This window comes from Pseudophryne corroboree, chromosome 1 (assembly GCF_028390025.1).
Source record: "Pseudophryne corroboree isolate aPseCor3 chromosome 1, aPseCor3.hap2, whole genome shotgun sequence".
NCBI lineage: Eukaryota > Metazoa > Chordata > Amphibia > Anura > Myobatrachidae > Pseudophryne > Pseudophryne corroboree.
Window position 1 is genome coordinate 787,988,323 of NC_086444.1, and position 23,093 is coordinate 788,011,415.

A 23,093-nucleotide genomic window follows, 5' to 3' on the forward strand; every position below is an offset into this window, starting at 1 on the left:
TCCAGCAACTTGGAGACCTCCAAGTCCCTAGTAGCCACAGGTACCACAATAGGTTGATTCATGTGAAACGCTGAAACCACCTTAGGGAGAAATTGAGGACGAGTCCTCAATTCCGCCCTATCCGAATGAAATATCAGGTAAGGGCTTTTATAGGATAAAGCCGCCAATTCTGATACGCGCCTGGCTGAAGCCAGGGCCAACAGCATTACCACTTTCCATGTGAGATATTTCAAATCCACTGTGGCAAGTGGTTCAAACCAATGTGATTTTAGGAACCCTAAAACTACATTGAGATCCCAAGGTGCCACTGGAGGCACAAAAGGAGGCTGTATATGCAGTACCCCTTTGACAAACGTCTGAACTTCAGGCACTAAAGCCAGTTCTTTCTGGAAGAAGATCGACAGGGCCGAAATTTGAACCTTAATGGATCCTAATTTTAGGCCCATAGACAATCCTGCTTGCAGGAAATGTAGGAAACGACCCAGTTGAAATTCCTCCGTAGGGGCCTTCTTGGCCTCACACCACGCAACATATTTTCGCCAAATGCGATGATAATGTTTTGCAGTTACATCCTTCCTGGCCTTGATCAGGGTAGGGATGACTTCATCTGGAATGCCTTTTTCCTTCAGGATCCGGCGTTCAACCGCCATGCCGTCAAACGCAGCCGCGGTAAGTCTTGGAACAGACAAGGTCCCTGCTGGAGCAGGTCCTTCCTTAGAGGTAGAGGCCACGGGTCCTCCGTGAGCATCTCTTCTGTTTACGTGGGCGACAGCCGTGATGTTGTCCGACTGGATCAATACCGGTTGACCCTGAAGCAGAGGCCTTGCTTGAGATAGTGCTACTCCGACCTCTAACTGTTCCCTGGACCTTGCCCTTATCAGGAGATCGTCCAAGTAAGGGATAATTAATACGCCTTTTCTTCGAAGAAGAATCATCATTTCGGCCATTACCTTGGTAAAGACCCGTGGTGCCGTGGACAATCCAAACGGCAGCGTCTGAAACTGATAATGACAGTTTTGTATCACAAACCTGAGGTACCCTTGGTGAGAAGGGTAGATTGGGACATGGAGATAAGCATCCTTGATGTCTAGAGATACCATATAGTCCCCTTCTTCCAGGTTCGCTATCACTGCTCTGAGTGACTCCATCTTGAATTTGAACCTTTTTATGTAAGTGTTCAAAGATTTTAGATTTAAAATTGGTCTCACCGAGCCGTCCGGCTTCGGTACCACAAACAGTGTGGAATAATACCCCTTTCCCTGTTGTAGGAGGGGTACCTTGATTATCACCTGCTGGGAATACAGCTTGTGAATAGCTTCCAATACTGCCTCCCTGTCGGAGGGAGACGTTGGTAGAGCAGACTTCAGGAACCGGCGAGGGGGAGACGTCTCGAATTCCAATTTGTACCCATGTGATACTACCTGCAGGATCCAGGGGTCCACTTGCGAGTGAGCCCACTGCGCGCTGAAATTCTTGAGACGGCCCCCCACCGTGCCCGAGTCTGCTTGCAGAGCCCCAGCGTCATGCTGAGGACTTGGTAGAAGCGGGGGAGGGCTTCTGCTCCTGGGAAGAGGCTGCATGGTGCAGTCTTTTTCCCCTTCCTCTGCCCCGGGGCAGGAACGAGCGGCCTTTTTCCCTCTTGCCCTTATAGGGACGAAAGGACTGGGTTTGAAAAGACTGTGTCTTTTTCTGATGAGAGGTGACCTGGGGTAAAAAGGTGGATTTTCCAGCCGTTGCTGTGGCCACCAGGTCCGATAGACCGACCCCAAATAACTCCTCCCCTTTATACGGCAATACTTCCATATGTCGTTTGGAATCCGCATCACCTGACCACTGTCGCGTCCATAACGTTCTTCTGGCAGAAATGGACATCGCACTTACTCTAGATGCCAGGGTGCAAATATCCCTCTGTGCATCTCGCATATATAGTAATGCATCCTTTAAATGCTCTATAGTTAATAATATACTGTCCCTATCCAGGGTATCAATATTTTCAGTCAGGGAATCCGACCAAGCCACTCCAGCGCTGCACATCCAGGCTGAGGCGATCGCTGGTCGCAGTATAACACCGGTATGTGTGTATATACCTTTTAAGATATTTTCCAGCCTTCTATCAGCTGGTTCCTTGAGAGCGGCCGTATCAGGAGACGGTAACGCCACTTGTTTTGATAAGCGTGTGAGCGCCTTATCTACCCTAGGGGGTGTTTCCCAACGTGCCCTAACCTCTGGCGGGAAAGGGTATAGTGCCAATAATTTATTAGAAATCAGCAGTTTTTTATCGGGGGAAACCCACGCTTTATCACACACCTCATTTAATTCATCTGACTCAGGAAAAACCACTGGTAGTTTTTTCACACCCCACATAATACCCTTTTTTGTGGTACTTGTAGTGTCAGAAATGTTCAATGCCTCCTTCATTGCCGTGATCATGTAACGTGTGGCCCTACTGGACATTACGTTTGTCTCGTCACCGTCGACACTGGATTCAGTATCCGTGTCAGGGTCTGTGTCGACCATCTGAGGTAACGGGCGTTTTAGCGCCCCTGACGGTGTCTGAGACGCCTGAACAGGCACTAATTGATTTGTCGGCTGTCTCATGTCGTCAACAGTTTTTTGCAAAGTGCTGACATTGTCACGTAATTCTTTAATTACTACCATCCAGTCAGGTGTCGACTCCCTAGGGGGTGACATCACTAACACAGGCAATTGCTCTGCTTCCACATCATTTTCCTCCTCATACATGTCGACACAATCGTACCGACACCCAGCACACACACAGGGAATGCTCTGATAGAGGACAGGACCCCACTAGCCCTTTGGGGAGACAGAGGGAGAGTTTGCCAGCACACACCAGAGCGCTATATATATACAGGGATAACATTATATAAGTGTTACTCCCTGTTATAGCTGCTGTATTTATATATTAGCTGCCAATAGTGCCCCCCTCTCTGTTTTACCCTGTTTCTGTAGTGCAGGACTGCAGGGGAGAGTCAGGGAGCCGTCCTTCCAGCGGAGCTGTGAAAGAAAATGGCGCTTGTGTGCTGAGGAGAAAGGCTCCGCCCCCTTCACAGTGGCCTTTTCTCCCGCTTTTTTCAGGAAACTGGCAGGGGATAAATGCATCCATATAGCCCAGGAGCTATATGTGATGCATTTTTTTTAGCCATATAAGGTTTTTATATCGTTTTTATTGCGTCTCAGGGCGCTCCCCCCCAGCGCCCTGCACCCTCAGTGACCGGAGTGTGAAGTGTGCTGAGAGCAATGGCGCACAGCTGCAGTGCTGTGCGCTACCTTATTTGAAGACAGGAACGTCTTCTGCCGCCGCTTTCTCCGGACCTCTTCGCTCTTCTGGCTCTGTAAGGGGGCCGGCGGCGCGGCTCCGGGACCCATCCAGGCTGAACCTGTGATCGTCCCTCTGGAGCTAATGTCCAGTAGCCAAGAAGCCCAATCCACTCTGCAGTCAGGTGAGTTCGCTTCTTCTCCCCTTAGTCCCACGATGCAGTGAGCCTGTTGCCAGCAGGACTCACTGAAAATAAAAAACCTATTTAAACTTTGACTTCTAAGCAGCTCAGGAGAGCCACCTAGCTTGCACCCTTCTCGTTCGGGCACAAAAATCTAACTGAGGCTTGGAGGAGGGTCATAGGGGGAGGAGCCAGTGCACACCAGCTAGTCTAAAGCTTTTACTTTTTGTGCCCAGTCTCCTGCGGAGCCGCTATTCCCCATGGTCCTTACGGAGTTCCCAGCATCCACTAGGACGTCAGAGAAAATAAAATAAGAAAGCTTAGGGTTGCCATTCTCTAACTTTTTACAGCAGCCCTGTGACCATGGTCTGGCTCCTGCTGCACCAAACAAAAAACTGATTTGCCTGAGCCAGTGGGCGGGGATATATGGACGGGCCCGTTGCATCCTGGGAGGACTGAAAGCTTGTGATCGTTTGGTGCCAATCCGGTCGCTCAATCATATCCCATTGTTATCCTGTGGATAACCTGTGGACCCTGCCGGAGAAAGAAAATGTTTTAACCACACCTATTTTTGTTTGGACCCAAATTGCACAAGGCACACTCCACCCCCCCCCTTTTCCATTTTTCCAGGGTCACTTCATGGTAATCTGTCGATGAACAAACCTCACCTGTGTGTATTACTAACAGTAAGTTACCAATTATCCAACAATAAATAAGAATTTACTTACCGATAATTCTATTTCTCATAGTCCGTAGTGGATGCTGGGGACTCCGTCAGGACCATGGGGAATAGCGGCTCCGCAGGAGACAGGGCACAAAAGCAAGCTTTTAGGATCACATGGTGTGTACTGGCACCTCCCCCTATGACCCTCCTCCAAGCCTCAGTTAGGTACTGTGCCCGGACGAGCGTACACAATAAGGAAGGATCTTGAATCCCGGGTAAGACTCATACCAGCCACACCAATCACACCGTACAACTTGTGATCTGAACCCAGTTAACAGTATGATAACACAGAAGTAGCCTCTAAAAAAAGATGGCTCACAACAATAATAACCCGATTTTTGTAACAATAACTATGTACAAGTATTGCAGACAATCCGCACTTGGGATGGGCGCCCAGCATCCACTACGGACTATGAGAAATAGAATTATCGGTAAGTAAATTCTTATTTTCTCTAACGTCCTAGTGGATGCTGGGGACTCCGTCAGGACCATGGGGATTATACCAAAGCTCCCAAACGGGCGGGAGAGTGCGGATGACTCTGCAGCACCGAATGAGAGAACTCCAAGTCCTCTTTAGCCAGAGTATCAAATTTGTAAAATTTTACAAACGTGTTCTCCCCTGACCACGTAGCTGCTCGGCAAAGTTGTAAGGCCGAGACCCCTCGGGCAGCCGCCCAAGATGAGCCCACCTTCCTTGTGGAGTGGGCTTTAACAGTTTTAGGCTGTGGCAGGCCTGCCACAGAATGTGCAAGTTGGATTGTGCTACAGATCCAACGAGCAATCGTCTGCTTAGACGCAGGAGCACCCATCTTGTTGGGTGCATACAAGATAAACAACGAGTCAGATTTTCTGACTCCAGCTGTCCTTGAAATATATATTTTCAATGCTCTGACAACGTCCAGTAACTTGGAGTCCTCCAAGTCGCTAGTAGCCGCAGGCACCACAATAGGCTGGTTCAAGTGAAAAGCCGAAACCACCTTAGGGAGAAAATGAGGACGTGTCCGCAGTTCTGCCCTGTCCGAATGGAAAATCAGATATGGGCTTTTGTACGATAAAGCCGCCAACTCTGAAACTCTCCTGGCTGAAGCCAGGGCCAGTAGCATGGTTACTTTCCATGTAAGATACTTCAAATCTACCGATTTGAGAGGCTCAAACCAATGAGATTTGAGAAAATCCAAAACTACGTTTAGATCCCACGGTGCCACTGGAGGCACAATTGGGGGCTGTATATGTAGTACACCCTTGACAAAAGTTTGTACTTCAGGCACTGAAGCCAATTCTTTCTGGAAGAAAATTGATAAGGCCGAAATTTGAACTTTAATAGACCCCAATTTTAGGCCCATAGACAATCCTGCCTGCAGGAAATGTAGGAATCGACCCAATTGAAATTCTTCCGTTGGGGCCTTCTTGGCTTCACACCACGCAACATATTTTCTCCAAATGCGGTGATAATGTTGTGCGGTCACTTCCTTCCTAGCTTTAATCAAGGTAGGAATAACTTCCTCTGGAATGCCCTTTTCTTTTAGAATCCGGCGTTCAACAGCCATGCCGTCAAACGCAGTCGCGGTAAGTCTTGGAACATACAAGGTCCCTGCTGAAGCAGATCCCTTCTTAGAGGTAGAGGCCCTTCTTAGAGGTAGAGGCCACGGATCTTCCGTGAGCATCTCTTGAAGTTCCGGGTACCAAGTTCTTCTTGGCCAATCCGGAGCCACTAGTATTGTTCTTACTCCCCTTTTCCGTATAATTCTCAGTACCTTTGGTATGAGAGGCAGAGGAGGGAACACATACACTGACTGGTACACCACGGTGTTACCAGAGCGTCCACAGCTATTGCCTGAGGGTCTCTTGACCTGGCGCAATATCTGTCCAGTTTTTTGTTGAGGCGAGACGCCATCATGTCCACCTTTGGTTTTTCCCAATGGTTCACAATCATGTGGAAAACTTCCGGATGAAGTCCCCACTCTCCCGGGTGAAGGTCGTGTCTGCTGAGGAAATCTGCTTCCCAGTTGTCCACTCCCGGGATGAACACTGCTGACAGTGCTATCACATGATTTTCCACCCAGCGAAGAATCCTTGCAACTTCTGTCATTGCCCTCCTGCTTCTTGTGCCGCCCTGTCTGTTTACGTGGGCGACTGCCGTGATGTTGTCCGACTGGATCAGCACCGGCTGACCTTGAAGCAGAGGTCTTGCTAGGCTTAGAGCATTGTAGATGGCCCTTAGCTCCAGGATATTTATGTGAAGTGATGTCTCCAGGCTTGACCACAAGCCCTGGAAATTTCTTCCCTGTGTGACTGCTCCCCAGCCTCTCAGGCTGGCATCCGTGGTCACCAGGACCCAGTCCTGAATGCCGAATCTGCGGCCCTCTAGAAGATGAGCACTCTGCAACCACCACAGAAGAGACACCCGTGTCCTTGGGGACAGGGTTATCCGCTGATGCATCTGAAGATGCGATCCGGACCATTTGTCCAGCAGATCCCACTGGAACGTTCTTGCGTGGAATCTGCCGAATGGAATCGCTTCGTAGGAAGCTACCATCTTTCCCAGGACTCTTGTGCATTGATGCACTGAGACTTGCCCTGGTTTCAGGAGGTTTCTGACTAGGTCGGATAACTCCCTGGCTTTTTCTTCCGGAAGGAACACCTTTTTCTGGACTGTGTCCAGAATCATCCCTAGGAACAGAAGACGTGTTGTCGGAATCAGCTGCGATTTTGGGATATTTAGAATCCAGCCGTGCTGCCGTAGCACTACTTGAGATAGGGCTACTCCGACTACTAACTGTTCTCTGGATCTTGCTCTTATCAGGAGATCGTCCAAGTAAGGGATAATTAAAACGCCTTTTCTTCGAAGAAGAATCATCATTTCGGCCATTACCTTGGTAAAGACCCGAGGTGCCGTGGATAATCCAAACGGCAGCGTCTGAAACTGATAGTGACAGTTTTCTACCACAAACCTGAGGTACCCTTGATGAGAAGGGTAAATGGGGACATGGAGGTAGGCATCTTTGATGTCCAGAGACACCATATAGTCCCCCTCTTCCAGGTTCGCGATCACTGCCCTGAGTGACTCCATCTTGAATTTGAACCTCTGTATGTAAGTGTTCAAAGACTTCAGATTTAAAATTGGTCTCACCGAGCCGTCCGGCTTCGGTACTACAAACAGCGTGGAATAATACCCCTTCCCTTGTTGCAGGAGGGGTACCTTGATTATCACCTGCTGGGAATACAGCTTGTGAACTGCCTCCAATACTGCCTCCCTGTCGGAGGGAGACGTTGGTAAAGCAGACTTCAGGAACCGGCGAGGGGGAGACGTCTCGAACTCCAATTTGTACCCCTGAGATACTACTTGCAGGATCCAGGGGTCCACTTGCGAGTGAGCCCACTGCGCGCTGAAATTCTTGAGACGGGCCCCCACCGTGCCTGAGTCCGCTTGTAAGGCCCCAGCGTCATGCTGAGGACTTGGCAGAAGCGGGGGAGGGCTTCTGTTCCTGGGAAGTGGCTGTCTGTTGCAGTCTTTTTCCCCTTCCTCTGCCCCGGGGCAGAAAAGAGGAACCTTTTGCCCGCTTGCCCTTATGGGGACGAAAGGACTGAGCCGGATAAGACGGCGTCTTTTTATGTTGAGAGGCTACCTGGGGTAAAAATGTGGATTTCCCAGCAGTTGCCGTGGCCACCAGGTCCGATAGACCGACCCCAAATAACTCCTCCCCTTTATAAGGCAATATTTCCATATGCCGTTTAGAGTCCGCATCACCTGACCACTGTCGCGTCCATAATCCTCTTCTGGCAGAAATGGACAGCGCACTCACTCTTGAAGCCAGAGTGGAAATATCCCTCTGTGCATCTCGCATATATAGAAATGCATCTTTTAAATGCTCTATAGCCAACAATATACTGTCTCTATCCAGGGTATCAATATTTTCAGTCAGGGAATCCGACCAAGGTACCCCAGCGCTGCACATCCAGGCTGAGGCGATTGCTGGTCGCAGTATAACACCAGTATGTGTGTATATACTTTTTAGGATATTTTCCAGTTTTCTGTCACCTGGTTCCTTGAGGGCGGCCGTATCAGGAGACGGTAACGCCACTTGTTTTGATAAGCGTGTGAGCGCTTTATCCACTCTAGGGGGTGTTTCCCAACGCGCCCTAACCTCTGGCGGGAAAGGGTATAATGCCAATAACTTTTTAGAAATTATCAGTTTTTTATCGGGGGAAACCCACGCTTCATCACACACCTCATTTAATTCGTCTGATTCAGGAAAAACTACAGGTAGTTTTTTCACACCCCACATAATACCCTTTTTAGTGGTACTTGCAGTATCAGAAATGTTTAACACCTCTCTCATTGCCGTGATCATGTAACGTGTGGCCCTACTGGAAGTCACGTTTGTCTCCTCACCGTCGACACTGGAGTCAGTATCCGTGTCGACGTCAGTATCCACCACCTGAGGTAACGGCCTTTTTAGAGCGCCTGATGGTTTCTGAGACGCCTGGACAGGGACTAGCTGATTAGTCGGCTGTCTCATGTCATCAACCGTCTTTTGTAAGGAGCTGACACTGTCACGTAAATCCTTCCATAAAGCCATCCACTCAGGTGTCGACTCCTTAGGGGGTGACATCTCTATTATAGGCAATTGCCCCGCCTCCACATCATTTTCCTCCTCATACATGTCGACACAAACGTACCGACACACAGCACACGCACAGGGAATGCTCTGATAGAGGACAGGACCCCACTAGCCCTTTGGGGAGACAGAGGGAGAGTATGCCAGCACACACCAGAGCGCTATATATAGATATAGGGACAACCTTATATAAGTGTTTCTCCCTTATAGCTGCTGTATTGTTAATATCCCGCCAATTAGTGCCCCCCTCTCTTTTTTACCCTGTTTCTGTAGTGCAGGAGAGAGTCAGGGAGACGTCCTTCCAGCGGAGCTGTGAGGGAAAATGGCGCCTGTGTGCTGAGGAGATAGGCTCCGCCCCCTTCTCGGCGGCCTTTCTCCCGCTTTTTGTGAAAATCTGGCAGGGGTTAAAATTCATCCATATAGCCCAGGAGCTATATGTGATGTATTTTTAGCCAGCCAAGGTGTTTCTATTGCTGCTCAGGGCGCCCCCCCCCCAGCGCCCTGCACCCTCAGTGACCGGAGTGTGAAGTGTGCTGAGAAGCAATGGCGCACAGCTGCAGTGCTGTGCGCTACCTTGTGGAAGACAGGATGTCTTCTGCCGCCGATTTGCCGGACTCTTCTTGCTTCTGGCTCTGTAAGGGGGCCGGCGGCGCGGCTCTGGGACCGAGCTCCAAGGCTGGGCCTGTGATCGGTCCCTCTGGAGCTAATGGTGTCCAGTAGCCAAGAAGCCCAATCCACTCTGCACGCAGGTGAGTTCGCTTCTTCTCCCCTTAGTCCCTCGATGCAGTGAGCCTGTTGCCAGCAGGTCTCACTGAAAATAAAAAACCTAAACTAAAACTTTCACTAAGAAGCTCAGGAGAGCCCCTAGTGTGCACCCTTCTCGTTCGGGCACAAAAATCTAACTGAGGCTTGGAGGAGGGTCATAGGGGGAGGAGCCAGTGCACACCAGGTAGTACTAAAGCTTTCTATTTGTGCCCAGTCTCCTGCGGAGCCGCTATTCCCCATGGTCCTTACGGAGTTCCCAGCATCCACTAGGACGTCAGAGAAATAAGAATTTACTCACCGGTAATTCTAGTTCTCGTAGTCCGTAGTGGATGCTGGGGACTCCGTAAGGACCATGGGGAATAGACGGGCTCTGCAGGAGACTGGGCACTCTAAAGAAAGATTAGGTACTATCTGGTGTGCACTGGCTCCTCCCTCTATGCCCCTCCTCCAGACCTCAGTTAGGGAAACTGTGCCCGGAAGAGCTGACATTACAAGGAAAGGATTTTGGAATCCAGGGTAAGACACATACCAGCCACACCAATCACACCGTACAACTCGTGATAACCTTACCCAGTTAACAGTATGAACAACAACTGAGCATCACTCAACGGATGGCTCATAACAATAACCCTTTATTAAGCAATAACTATATACACGTATTGCAGAAAGTCCGCACTTGGGACGGGCACCCAGCATCCACTACGGACTACGAGAAATAGAATTACCGGTGAGTAAATTCTTATTTTCTCTAACGTCCTAGTGGATGCTGGGGACTCCGTAAGGACCATAGGGATTATACCAAAGCTCCCAAACGGGCGGGAGAGTGCGGATGACTCTGCAGCACCGAATGAGCAAACACAAGGTCCTCCTCAGCCAGGGTATCAAACTTGTAGAACTTTGCAAAAGTGTTTGAACCCGACCAAGTAGCAGCTCGGCAAAGCTGTAAAGCCAAGACCCCTCGGGCAGCCGCCCAAGAAGAGCCCACCTTCCTTGTGGAATGGGCTTTCACTGATTTTGGATGCGGCAATCCAGCCGCAGAATGAGCCAGCTGAATCGTGCTACAGATCCAGCGAGCAATAGTTTGCTTTGAAGCAGGAGCACCCAGCTTATTGGATGCATACAGAATAAACAGCGAGTCAGTCTTCCTGACTCCAGCCGTTCTGGAAACATATTTTTAAAGCCCGGACTACGTCCAGCAACTTGGAGTCCTCCAAGCCCCGAGTAGCCGCAGGGACCACAATAGGTTGGTTCAAATGAAACGATGATACCACCTTTGGGAGAAATTGGGGACGAGTCCGCAATTCCGCCCTGTCCATATGGAAGATCAAATAAGGGCTTTTACATGACAAAGCCGCCAATTCTGATACACGCCTCGCCGATGCTAAGGCCAACAGCATGACCACTTTCCACGTGAGATACTTTAGTTCCACGGTCTTAAGTGGTTCAAACCAGTGGGATTTCAGGGAATCCAACACAACGTTAAGATCCCAAGGTGCCACTGGTGGCACAAAAGGGGGCTGAATATGCAGCACTCCCTTTACAAACGTCTGAACCTCAGGCAGTGAAAAACTGGAAGAAAAAGGAAGGCTCTTGTGTGGGCGCACTCTTGTAGGAAAAATAGGTTATATATAACAATTATGAAGGAATATTTAAAACATAACTTTTATTGACATTATTATGACACAAGGTTCTTCCCTGAAATCTATCCTTGAAAATACAAATTTGAAAATATCTTGCTTATAAATAAAAATGTTCTGGTCTCTTTATGGTAAAGAGTATATGGGAGGGTTGTAGACATGAATTGGTCATACCCCCATTCCCCCTGACCAGTACAGGATTACTGTATTGATGGAACCACAGGGTGGTCAAGACACATTAGTATATAAGGCTGTGCTCTTTGGCTATAAGTGACTAGGGTAATAATCAGAAGTCACACCTCTATGAGCGGTACACAAAGTTAGCATACACATATCATGATTTGAGAAAATATTAAACAGGAAATAATGGACATCCTGAAAACAGTGGAAAAAACCATTGTGTTGTAAACACTGAGATGGAAACTGAGATATAGGGATTACTGAATAGAATTAGTGGTGATACTGCTGTTGGTGTTATTATCACATAAGTGAGGAAAATCCTACTCTACAACACCAGGTATTCGCAGGCAGTCTCCCTTCCTGATACTGACCTGGCCCAACGCTGTTTAGCTTCCAAGATCAGACGAGATCGGGCGCTGGCAGCGTGGTATGGTAGTAGAGAATTTTTATGTGAACACCAATGAGAGTGCACCTATATAAGAATGATGAAATTTTGGAGAGATCGACAGAAAAGTGATAGAGAAAAGGTTGTGAAAATGTGTGGATCTGCTTTCCACGTTAGACCCGATTACAAAATTCCCACTCACGTGGTGCAAAGTTACGGGAATCGTGAATGAGAGTCCACGAGGTTAGTGATCACAGGAAAATTCGGTTGTCGGGATTGGCACTGTTGATTACAATCAGAGGACCCCCTGACTGCCACTAATGTCCTGGTTTATCCAAGAGGAATAATTCTCTGTGATGGATATCAGATGGGAGATAGAAAAAACTCACAACAGTTGCAGAAGTGTTTGGAACTTAAATAGATAATAGAGGCTTTGAATCAGTAAAATTTCATACTAAGAATAGGATATGAATATCCCGTTATTAACATATGTCAATTGCTGAAGAGAATAAAGCAAATAAAGAAAATCATCAGATCCAAAATATCAGACAAATATGAGAGGTATATGCTATTCATATGCATTTGCTATTCAAGTCATAATACATTTTCAGCTTAACCTCATGCAAGGTGCTGTGTGCTTGGTATACTGTAAGAACCCCCAAAAAACCACTGTAATACACACTGAATGTGGGATAATTGAGGCACTTCTGCCTAGATTTACAGCAAGAGTTACTATCCGTGGCATACAGCCACAAGATAGTGGGGCTTACGGTTTCACCAGTGAGATGAGAGAGCCAGAGAGAGCAAGCAAATGAATCAGGCTGATGCCAGGATGAAGCTGTGTCGACGAGACCCCTTGCGGAATGCGGAAAACGCGTTTCGCCCTTAGGCTTGTTCACTTCCGGGTTCCGTATGGTCCGGTGTGGGGAGCGGGCTTTTGTAGCAGCGGAAAGTCAAATAGACCAATCAGGGAGTGTTGGATAACAAGTGTAGTTGCTGCTCGTGTGCGCGGTTGCTAGGAGACAGCGTTCGCAACGCTATGACGACAAGGCGGAGGGACTGGAGGTGATTGAAGACTCGCGAGATCACGGACGCCATCTTAGATGTGGGAATGATGTGACTTAAACTGATGGCACACATTAAGGTTGCAATGAATGGAATGATTGACTGGAATAAAATAAAAATAAATAGATAAGCTTGACAACGGGGATAGAAGGTTGTTGGAGTGGGCAAGATATGTCAGAAACGATTGGGATGAAACGGATGGGTAGATAGAGGTGATTGAAAAATCGCGAGATAACGGATGCCATCATAGATGTGGGAATGATGTGACTTAAACTTATGGCACATATTCGGGTTGCAATGAATAGGAATGATTGATGGAAATAAATAGATAGATAAGCTTGACAGCGGAAATAATAAGAATTTACTTACCGATAATTCTATTTCTCGGAGTCCGTAGTGGATGCTGAGGTTCCTGAAAGGACCATGGGGAATAGCGGCTCCGCAGGAGACAGGGCACAAAAAGTAAAGCTTTTCCAGATCAGGTGGTGTGCACTGGCTCCTCCCCCTATGACCCTCCTCCAGACTCCAGTTAGGTACTGTGCCCGGACGAGCGTACACAATAAGGGAGGATTTTGAATCCCGGGTAAGACTCATACCAGCCACACCAATCACACCGTACAACTTGTGATCTAAACCCAGTTAACAGTATGATAACAGAGGAGCCTCTGAAAGATGGCTCCCTAAACAATAACCCGAATTAGTTAACAATAACTATGTACAAGTATTGCAGATAATCCGCACTTGGGATGGGCGCCCAGCATCCACTACGGACTCCGAGAAATAGAATTATCGGTAAGTAAATTCTTATTTTCTCTATCGTCCTAGTGGATGCTGAGGTTCCTGAAAGGACCATGGGGATTATACCAAAGCTCCCAAACGGGCGGGAGAGTGCGGATGACTCTGCAGCACCGAATGAGAGAACTCCAGGTCCTCCTTTGCCAGGGTATCAAATTTGTAGAATTTTACAAACGTGTTCTCCCCTGACCACGTAGCTGCTCGGCAGAGTTGTAATGCCGAGACCCCTCGGGCAGCCGCCCAAGATGAGCCCACCTTCCTTGTGGAATGGGCCTTAACAGATTTAGGCTGTGGCAGGCCTGCCACAGAATGTGCAAGTTGAATTGTGTTACAAATCCAACGAGCAATCGACTGCTTAGAAGCAGGCGCACCCAACTTGTTGGGTGCATACAGTATAAACAGCGAGTCAGATTTTCTGACTCCAGCCGTCCTTGAAATGTATATTTTTAAAGCTCTGACAACGTCCAACAACTTGGAGTCCTCCAAGTCGCTTGTAGCCGCAGGCACTACAATAGGCTGGTTCAGGTGAAACGCTGATACCACCTTAGGGAGAAAATGCGGACGCGTCCGCAGCTCTGCCCTATCCGAATGGAAAATTAAATAAGGGCTTTTATAAGATAAAGCCGCCAGTTCAGATACTCTCCTGGCGGACGCCAGGGCCAGTAACATAGTCACTTTCCATGTGAGTTATTTCAAATCCACATTTTTTAGTGGTTCAAACCAATGGGATTTGAGGAAATCTAAAACTACATTTAGATCCCACGGTGCCACCGGAGGCACCACAGGAGGCTGTATATGCAGTACTCCTTTGACAAAAGTCTGGACCTCAGGAACTGAGGCCAATTCTTTTTGGAAGAATATTGACAGGGCCGAAATTTGAACCTTAATAGATCCCAATTTGAGACCCATAGACAATCCTGATTGCAGGAAATGTAGGAAACGACCCAGTTGAAATTCCTCCGTCGGAGCACTCCGATCCTCGCACCACGCAACATATTTCCGCCAAATGCGGTGATAATGCTTCGCGGTGACTTCCTTTCTTGCCTTAATCAAGGTAGGAATGACTTCTTCTGGAATGCCTTTTCCTTTTAGGATCTGGCGTTCAACCGCCATGCCGTCAAACGCAGCCGCGGTAAGTCTTGGAATAGACACGGTCCCTGCTGAAGCAGGTCCTGTCTTAGAGGTAGAGGCCACGGATCGTCCGTGACCATCTCTTGAAGTTCCGGGTACCAAGACCTTCTTGGCCAATCCGGAGCCACTAGTATCGTTCTTACTCCGCTTTGCCGTATGATTCTCAATACCTTTGGTATGAGAGGCAGAGGAGGAAACACATACACCGACTGGTACACCCAAGGTGTTACCAGCGCGTCCACAGCTATTGCCTGCGGATCTCTTGACCTGGCGCAATACCTGTCCAGTTTTTTGTTGAGGCGAGACGCCATCATGTCCACCATTGGTCTTTCCCAACGGTTTATTAGCATGTGGAAAACTTCTGGATGAAGTCCCCACTCTCCCGGGTGAAGATCGTGTCTGCTGAGGAAGTCTGCTTCCCAGTTGTCCACTCCCGGGATGAACACTGCTGACAGTGCTATCACGTGATTCTCCGCCCAGCGAAGGATCCTGGCAGCTTCTGCCATTGCACTCCTGCTTCTTGTGCCGCCCTGTCTGTTTACATGGGCGACTGCCGTGATGTTGTCCGACTGGATCAACACTGGTCTTCCTTGAAGCAGAGGTTCCGCCTGGCTTAGAGCATTGTAGATTGCTCTTAGTTCCAGAATGTTTATGTGAAGAGACTTTTCCAGGCTCGACCACACTCCCTGGAAGTTTCTTCCTTGTGTGACTGCTCCCCAGCCTCTCAGGCTGGCGTCCGTGGTCACCAGGATCCAATCCTGTATGCCGAATCTGCGGCCCTCCAATAGATGAGCCCTCTGCAACCACCACAGAAGAGATACCCTTGTCCTTGGAGACAGGGTTATCCGCAGGTGCATCTGAAGATGTGTGCATTGATGTACAGACACCTTTCCTGGTTTTAGGAGATTCCTGACCAGGTCGGATAACTCCTTGGCTTTTTCCTCGGGAAGAAAAACCTTTTTTTGAACCGTGTCCAGAATCATCCCTAGGAACAGCAGACGAGTTGTCGGCATTAATTGGGATTTTGGAATATTCAGAATCCATCCGTGCTGCTTTAGCACCTCTTGAGATATTGCTAATCCCATCTCTAGCTGTTCTCTGGACCTTGCCCTTATTAGGAGATCGTCCAAGTATGGGATAATTAATACGCCTTTTCTTCGAAGAAGAATCATCATCTCGGCCATTACCTTTGTAAAGACCCGAGGTGCCGTGGACAAACCAAACGGCAGCGTCTGAAACTGATAGTGACAGTTTTGTACAACGAACCTGAGGTACCCCTGGTGTGAGGGGTAAATTGGAACGTGGAGATACGCATCCTTGATGTCCAAGGACACCATAAAGTCCCCTTCTTCCAGGTTCGCTATCACTGCTCTGAGTGACTCCATCTTGAACTTGAACTTCTTTATGTACAGGTTCAAGGACTTCAGATTTAGAATAGGCCTTACCGAGCCATCCGGCTTCGGTACCACAAATAGAGTGGAATAATACCCCTTCCCTTGTTGTAGAAGAGGTACCTTGACTATCACCTGCTGAGAGTACAGCTTGTGAATGGCTTCCAAAACCGTCTCCCTTTCGGAAGGGGACGTTGGTAAAGCAGACTTCAGGAAACGGCGAGGTGGATCTGTCTCTAATTCCAACCTGTACCCCTGAGATATTATCTGCAGGATCCAGGGATCTACCTGCGAGTGAGCCCACTGCGCGCTGTAATTTTTGAGACGACCTCCCACCGTCCCCGAGTCCGCTTGAGAAGCCCCAGCGTCATGCTGAGGCTTTTGTAGAAGCCGGGGAGGGCTTCTGTTCCTGGGAAGGAGCTGCCTGTTGCTGTTTCTTCCCTCGACCTCTGCCTCGTGGCAGATATGAATAGCCCTTTGCTCTCTTATTTTTAAAGGAACGAAAGGGCTGCGGTTGAAAAGTCGGTGCCTTTTTCTGTTGGGGAGTGACTTGAGGTAGAAAGGTGGATTTCCCGGCTGTAGCCGTGGCCACCAAATCTGATAGACCGACTCCAAATAACTCCTCCCCTTTATACGGCAAAACTTCCATATGCCGTTTTGAATCCGCATCGCCTGTCCACTGTCGCGTCCATAAAGCTCTTCTGGCCGAAATGGACATAGCACTTACCCGTGATGCCAGTGTGCAGATATCCCTCTGTGCATCACGCATATAAAGAAATGCATCCTTTATTTGTTCTAACGACAGTAAAATATTGTCCCTGTCCAGGGTATCAATATTTTCAATCAGGGACTCTGACCAAACTACCCCAGCACTGCACATCCAGGCAGTCGCTATAGCTGGTCGTAGTATAACACCTGCATGTGTGTATATACTTTTTTGGATATTTTCCATCCTCCTATCTGATGGATCTTTAAGTGCGGCCGTCTCAGGAGAAGGTAACGCCACTTGTTTTGATAAGCGTGTTAGCGCCTTGTCCACCCTAGGAGGTGTTTCCCAGCGCTCCCTAACCTCTGGCGGGAAAGGGTATAATGCCAATAATTTCTTTGAAATTATCAGCTTTTTATCAGGGGCAACCCACGCTTCATCACACACGTAATTTAATTCTTCTGATTCAGGAAAAACTATAGGTAGTTTTTTCACACCCCACATAATACCCTGTTTAGTGGTACCTGTAGTATCAGCTAAATGTAACGCCTCCTTCATTGCCAAAATCATATAACGTGTGGCCCTACTGGAAAATACGGTTGATTCGTCACCGTCACCACTGGAATCAGTGCCTGTGTCTGGGTCTGTGTCGACCGACTGAGGCAAAGGGCGTTTTACAGCCCGTGACGGTGTTTGAGGCGCCTGGACAGGCACTAATTGATTGTCCGGCCGCCTCATGTCGTCAAACGACTGCTTTAGCGTGTTGACACTATCCCGTAATTCCATAAATAAAGGCATCCATTCTGGTGTCGACCCCCTAGGAGGTGACATCCCCATATTTGGCAATTGCTCCGCCTCCACACCAATATCGTCCTCATACATGTCGACACACACGTACCGACACACAGCAGACACACAGGGAATGCTCTAAACGAAGACAGGACCCACTAGCCCTTTGGGGAGACAGAGGGAGAGTCTGCCAGCACACACCAAAAAGCGCTATATATGACAGGGATAGCCTTATAATAAGTGCTCCCTTATAGCTGCTTTATATATATCAAGATATTGCCATTAAATTTGCCCCCCCTCTCTGTTTTACCCTGTTTCTGTAGTGCAGTGCAGGGGAGAGACCTGGGAGCCGTCCTGACCAGCGGAGCTGTGAGAGGAAATGGCGCCGTGTGCTGAGGAGATAGGCCCCGCCCCTTTTTCGGCGGGCTCGTCTCCCGCTATTTTGTGAATACAGGCAGGGGTTAAATATCTCCATATAGCCTCTGGGGGCTATATGTGAGGTATTTTTAGCCTTTATATAGGTTTACATTTGCCTCCCAGGGCGCCCCCCCCCAGCGCCCTGCACCCTCAGTGACTGCGTGTGAAGTGTGCTGAGAGGAAAATGGCGCACAGCTGCAGTGCTGTGCGCTACCTTTAGAAGACTGCAGGAGTCTTCAGCCGCCGATTCTGGACCTCTTCTTACTTCAGCATCTGCAAGGGGGCCGGCGGCGCGGCTCCGGTGACCATCCAGGCTGTACCTGTGATCGTCCCTCTGGAGCTGATGTCCAGTAGCCAAGAAGCCAATCCATCCTGCACGCAGGTGAGTTCACTTCTTCTCCCCTCTGTCCCTCGTTGCAGTGATCCTGTTGCCAGCAGGAATCACTGTAAAATAAAAAACCTAAGCTAAACTTTCTCTAAGCAGCTCTTTATGAGAGCCACCTAGAATTGCACCCTTCTCGGCCGGGCACAAAAATCTAACTGGAGTCTGGAGGAGGGTCATAGGGGGAGGAGCCAGTGCACACCACCTGATCTGGAAAAGCTTTACTTTTTGTGCCCTGTCTCCTGCGGAGCCGCTATTCCCCATGGTCCTTTCAGGAACCTCAGCATCCACTAGGACGATAGAGAAAGAAGGTTGTTGAAGTGGGCAAGATATGCCAAGGATAAATTAAAATAGAACGGATGGGTGGATAGATGAAAGGCGTGCCTGGATTGTTGTTAGAACGGCAAGAGGGGGAGAGGGGTGTGTGTTAAGGGAAGCCAGTGAAGCCATGTTGGTGAATGGAAAGAGGAGGGGAATGGAGCGGTATGTTGTGGTGGGAAGGGAAAGGGGGAGGTGTGAGGGAAGGAGGGACTGAGTGAATTAGGTAGGGAAGGGAGGTGTGACGGTGTACAGGAGTGTGGTTAGCTGGGGGTAGTAGAAATGAATTAATTGAATTGAGGAGGTGTATGTTGGAACAGGGAGGAATGGAGGGATGAAAGGGGGGCATGGGGGGAGAGACTTGTGGGTGGGGGTGGGAGCAGTGAGAGATGGGGGATGATAGGTGTAGGGAAAGGGGTGATTGTTGTGAAATGGTGTATTATGCGGGAAATGTCATTGGCTAGGGGTGATACGGATGAGTGGACTGATGGTGGTGAAATGAGAGGGAAATGAGAAGGTGCATGTTGGGACAAAGGGGATTGGGGGATGAAAGGGGGGCGTGCTAGGGGACCTGTGGTGAGGGTGAGAGCAGTGGGGGAGAGAGATAGTAGGTTATAAATAATTGAATTGATATACTGAAAAAGAGGTGTGACAAAGTATCAGTGTAACCATTTGTTGGTACACTGGAAAATTCACTTGTACACATGCACTTACACCTAGGTGTAAATGTGCATGTGTGCGGGTAGGCTGACTAAATTAAAAACAGAATATTGTTATTGTCTAAAAATTGACGACAGGTGAGAAACAGATGAGACATATTTTACAAAAAAACTCCATAATTAATGGTTTCATTAAGACCAAAAGGTTTCAGACTGTTTAAACGAAAAATCCATTCACTCTCCTTTTTATATAGTTCTTTGGTTATGTCTCCTCCTCGTATTCCAAGATGTATCTGATCTAAGCAGAAGGTCTTGAAACCTTTGATGGATCCTTTGTGGACAGAGTTAAAGTGTCTCGCTACTGATGTAAGCTGTTTCATTCGTGTCAGATCTCTGGAGGCATTACGGATGTTTCCCAGGTGTTCCAATATTCTCTCCTTCAATTTGCGTGTGGTCAGGGGGTCCTCTGATTGTAATCAACAGTGCCAATCCCGACAACCGAATTTTCCTGTGATCACTAACCTCGTGGACTCTCATTCACGATTCCCGTAACTTTGCACCACGTGAGTGGGAATTTTGGAATCGGGTCTAACGTGGAAAGCAGATCCACACATTTTCACAACCTTTTCTCTATCACTTTTCTGTCGATCTCTCCAAAATTTCATCATTCTTATATAGGTGCACTCTCATTGGTGTTCACATAAAAATTCTCTACTACCATACCACGCTGCCAGCGCCCGATCTCGTCTGATCTTGGAAGCTAAACAGCGTTGGGCCAGGTCAGTATCAGGAAGGGAGACAGCCTGCGAATACCTGGTGTTGTAGAGTAGGATTTTCCTCACTTATGTGATAATAACACCAACAGCAGTATCACCACTAATTCTATTCAGTAATCCCTATATCTCAGTTTCCATCTCAGTGTTTACAACACAATGGTTTTTTCCACTGTTTTCAGGATGTCCATTATTTCCTGTTTAATATTTTCTCAAATCATGATATGTGTATGCTAACTTTGTGTACCGCTCATAGAGGTGTGACTTCTGATTATTACCCTAGTCACTTATAGCCAAAGAGCACAGCCTTATATACTAATGTGTCTTGACCACCCTGTGGTTCCATCAATACAGTAATCCTGTACTGGTCAGGGGGAATGGGGGTATGACCAATTCATGTCTACAACCCTCCCATATACTCTTTACCATAAAGAGACTAGAACATTTTTATTTATAAGCAAGATATTTTCAAATTTGTATTTTCAAGGATAGATTTCAGGGAAGAACCTTGTGTCATAATAATGTCAATAAAAGTTATGTTTTAAATATTCCTTCATAATTGTTATATATAACCTATTTTTCCTACAAGAGTGCGCCCACACAAGAGCCTTCCTTTTTCTTCCAGTTTTTCAAGTCTGCGTACTTTCTGGCTCTGGGTGCACCACCAACCAGGACAGTATAATATTTATACGTATATATTTATATACTTATACTTAAAAGGGCTAATTTTGCCGCTTTCCTCCCCTTTTTTGACAGGGGTAACGCACTGTCCAATTTTGGTCTCTCTCTTTCTAATTCTACTATTATCCCAATTTAATAAATCCTGTGCCGGATCGCCCTGGGCTTCCTCAGGCAGTGAAGCCAGTTCTTTTTGAAAGAAAATGGATAGGGCCGAAATCTGGACCTTTATGGACCCTAATTTCAGGCCCATAGTCACACCTGACTGTAGGAAGTGCAGAAATCGACCCAGCTGGAATTCCTCTGTAGGGGCCATCCTGGCCTCACACCAAGCAACATATCTTCGCCATATACGGTGATAATGCTTAGCTGTTACATCCTTCCTAGCTTTTATCAGCGTAGGAATCACATCATCTGGGATGCCCTTTTCCGTTAGGATCCGGCGTTCAACCGCCATGCCGTCAAACGCAGCCGCGGTAAGTCTTGGAACAGACAGGGCCCCTGTTGCAATAGGTCCTGTCTGAGAGGCAGAGGCCATGGATCCTCTGTGATCATCTCTTGTAGTTCTGGGTACCAAGTCCTTCTTGGCCAATCCGGAACGATGAGTATTGTTCTCACTCCTCTTTTTCTTACTATTCTCAGTACCTTGGGTATGAGAGGAAGAGGAGAGAACACATATACCGACTGGAACACCCAGGGTGTCACTAGCGCGTCCACAGCTATCGCCCGAGGGTCCCTTGACCTGGCGCAATATCTTTTTAGCTTTTTGTTGAGGCGGGACGCCATCATGTCCACCTGTGGCAGTTCCCATCGATTTGCAATCTGTGTGAAGACTTCTTGATGAAGTCCCCACTCTCCCGGGTGGAGGTCGTGTCTGCTGAGGAAGTCTGCTTCCCAGTTGTCCACTCCCGGAATGAACACTGCTGACAGTGCTTGTACGTGAATCTCCGCCCAACGAAGAATCTTCGTGGCTTCTGCCATCGCCATCCTGCTTCTTGTGCCGCCCTGGCGGTTTACATGGGCGACCGCCGTGATGTTGTCTGACTGAATCAGCACTGGTTGGTCTCGAAGCAGGGGCTCCGCTTGACTCAGGGCGTTGTATATGGCCCTTAGTTCCAGTATATTTATGTGCAGACAAGTCTCCTGACTTGACCACAGCCCTTGGAAGTTTCTTCCCTGAGTGACTGCCCCCCATCCGCGGAGGCTTGCATCCGTGGTCACCAGAACCCAGTCCTGTATGCTGAACCTGCGGCCCTCGAGAAGATGAGCACTCTGCAGCCACCACAGAAGAGACACCCTGGCCCTCGGGGACAGGGTGATCAACCGATGCATCTGAAGATGCGATCCGGACCACTTGTCCAACAGATCCCACTGAAAGATCCTCGCATGGAACCTGCCGAAGGGAATGGCTTCGTATGAGGCCACCATCTTTCCCAGGACTCGCGTGCAGTGATGCACCGACACCTGTTTTGGTTTTAGGAGGTCCCTGACCAGAGTCACTAACTCCTGGGCCTTCTCCTCCGGGAGAAACACCTTCTTCTGTTCTGTGTCCAGAATCATACCCAGGAAGGGCAGACGCGTCGTAGGAATCAGCTGCGACTTTGGAATATTCAGAATCCAGCCGTGCTGTTGCAACACTTCCTGAGAGTGTGCTACGCTGATCAACAACTGCTCCCTGGACCTCGCCCTTATGAGGAGATCGTCCAAGTACGGGATAACCGTAACTCCTTGCTTCCGAAGGAGTACCATCATTTCGGCCATTACCTTGGTAAATACTCTCGGTGCCGTGGACAGACCAAACGGCAACGTCTGGAATTGGTAATGACAGTCCTGTACCACAAACCTGAGGTACTCCTGGTGAGGTGGCTAAATGGGGACATGCAAGTAAGCATCCTTGATGTCCAGAGATACCATAAAATCCCCCTCTTCCAGGCTTGCAATGACCGCTCTGAGCGATTCCATTTTGAACTTGAATTTTTTCATATAAATGTTCAAGGATTTTAAATTCAGAATGGGTCTTACCGAACCGTCCGGTTTCGGTACCACAAACAGTGTGGAATAGTAACCCCTTCCCTGTTGAAGGAGGGGGACCATTATCATCACTTGCTGGAGGTACAGCTTGTGAATTGCCGCCAGGACTACCTCCCTTTCCGTGGGGGAAGCTGGCAAGGCTGATTTTAGGTAACGGTGAGGGGGAGTCACTTCGAACTCCAGCTTGTAT

The 23,093-nt window shown here is 48.3% G+C and overlaps 1 protein-coding gene and 2 pseudogenes across 1 annotated transcript in view; 1 reads left to right on the forward strand and 2 right to left on the reverse strand.

Annotated features, from left to right (window-relative positions):
* The window catches only part of LOC134910357 (probable basic-leucine zipper transcription factor R), a 116,311-nt gene that overhangs the window by 89,667 nt on the left and 3,551 nt on the right, over window positions 1-23,093 (reverse strand). The gene's annotated exons all lie outside the window — the stretch shown is intronic.
* LOC134958719 (5S ribosomal RNA) lies at window positions 11,706-11,824 on the reverse strand (annotated as a pseudogene).
* LOC134934699 (5S ribosomal RNA) lies at window positions 20,131-20,249 on the forward strand (annotated as a pseudogene).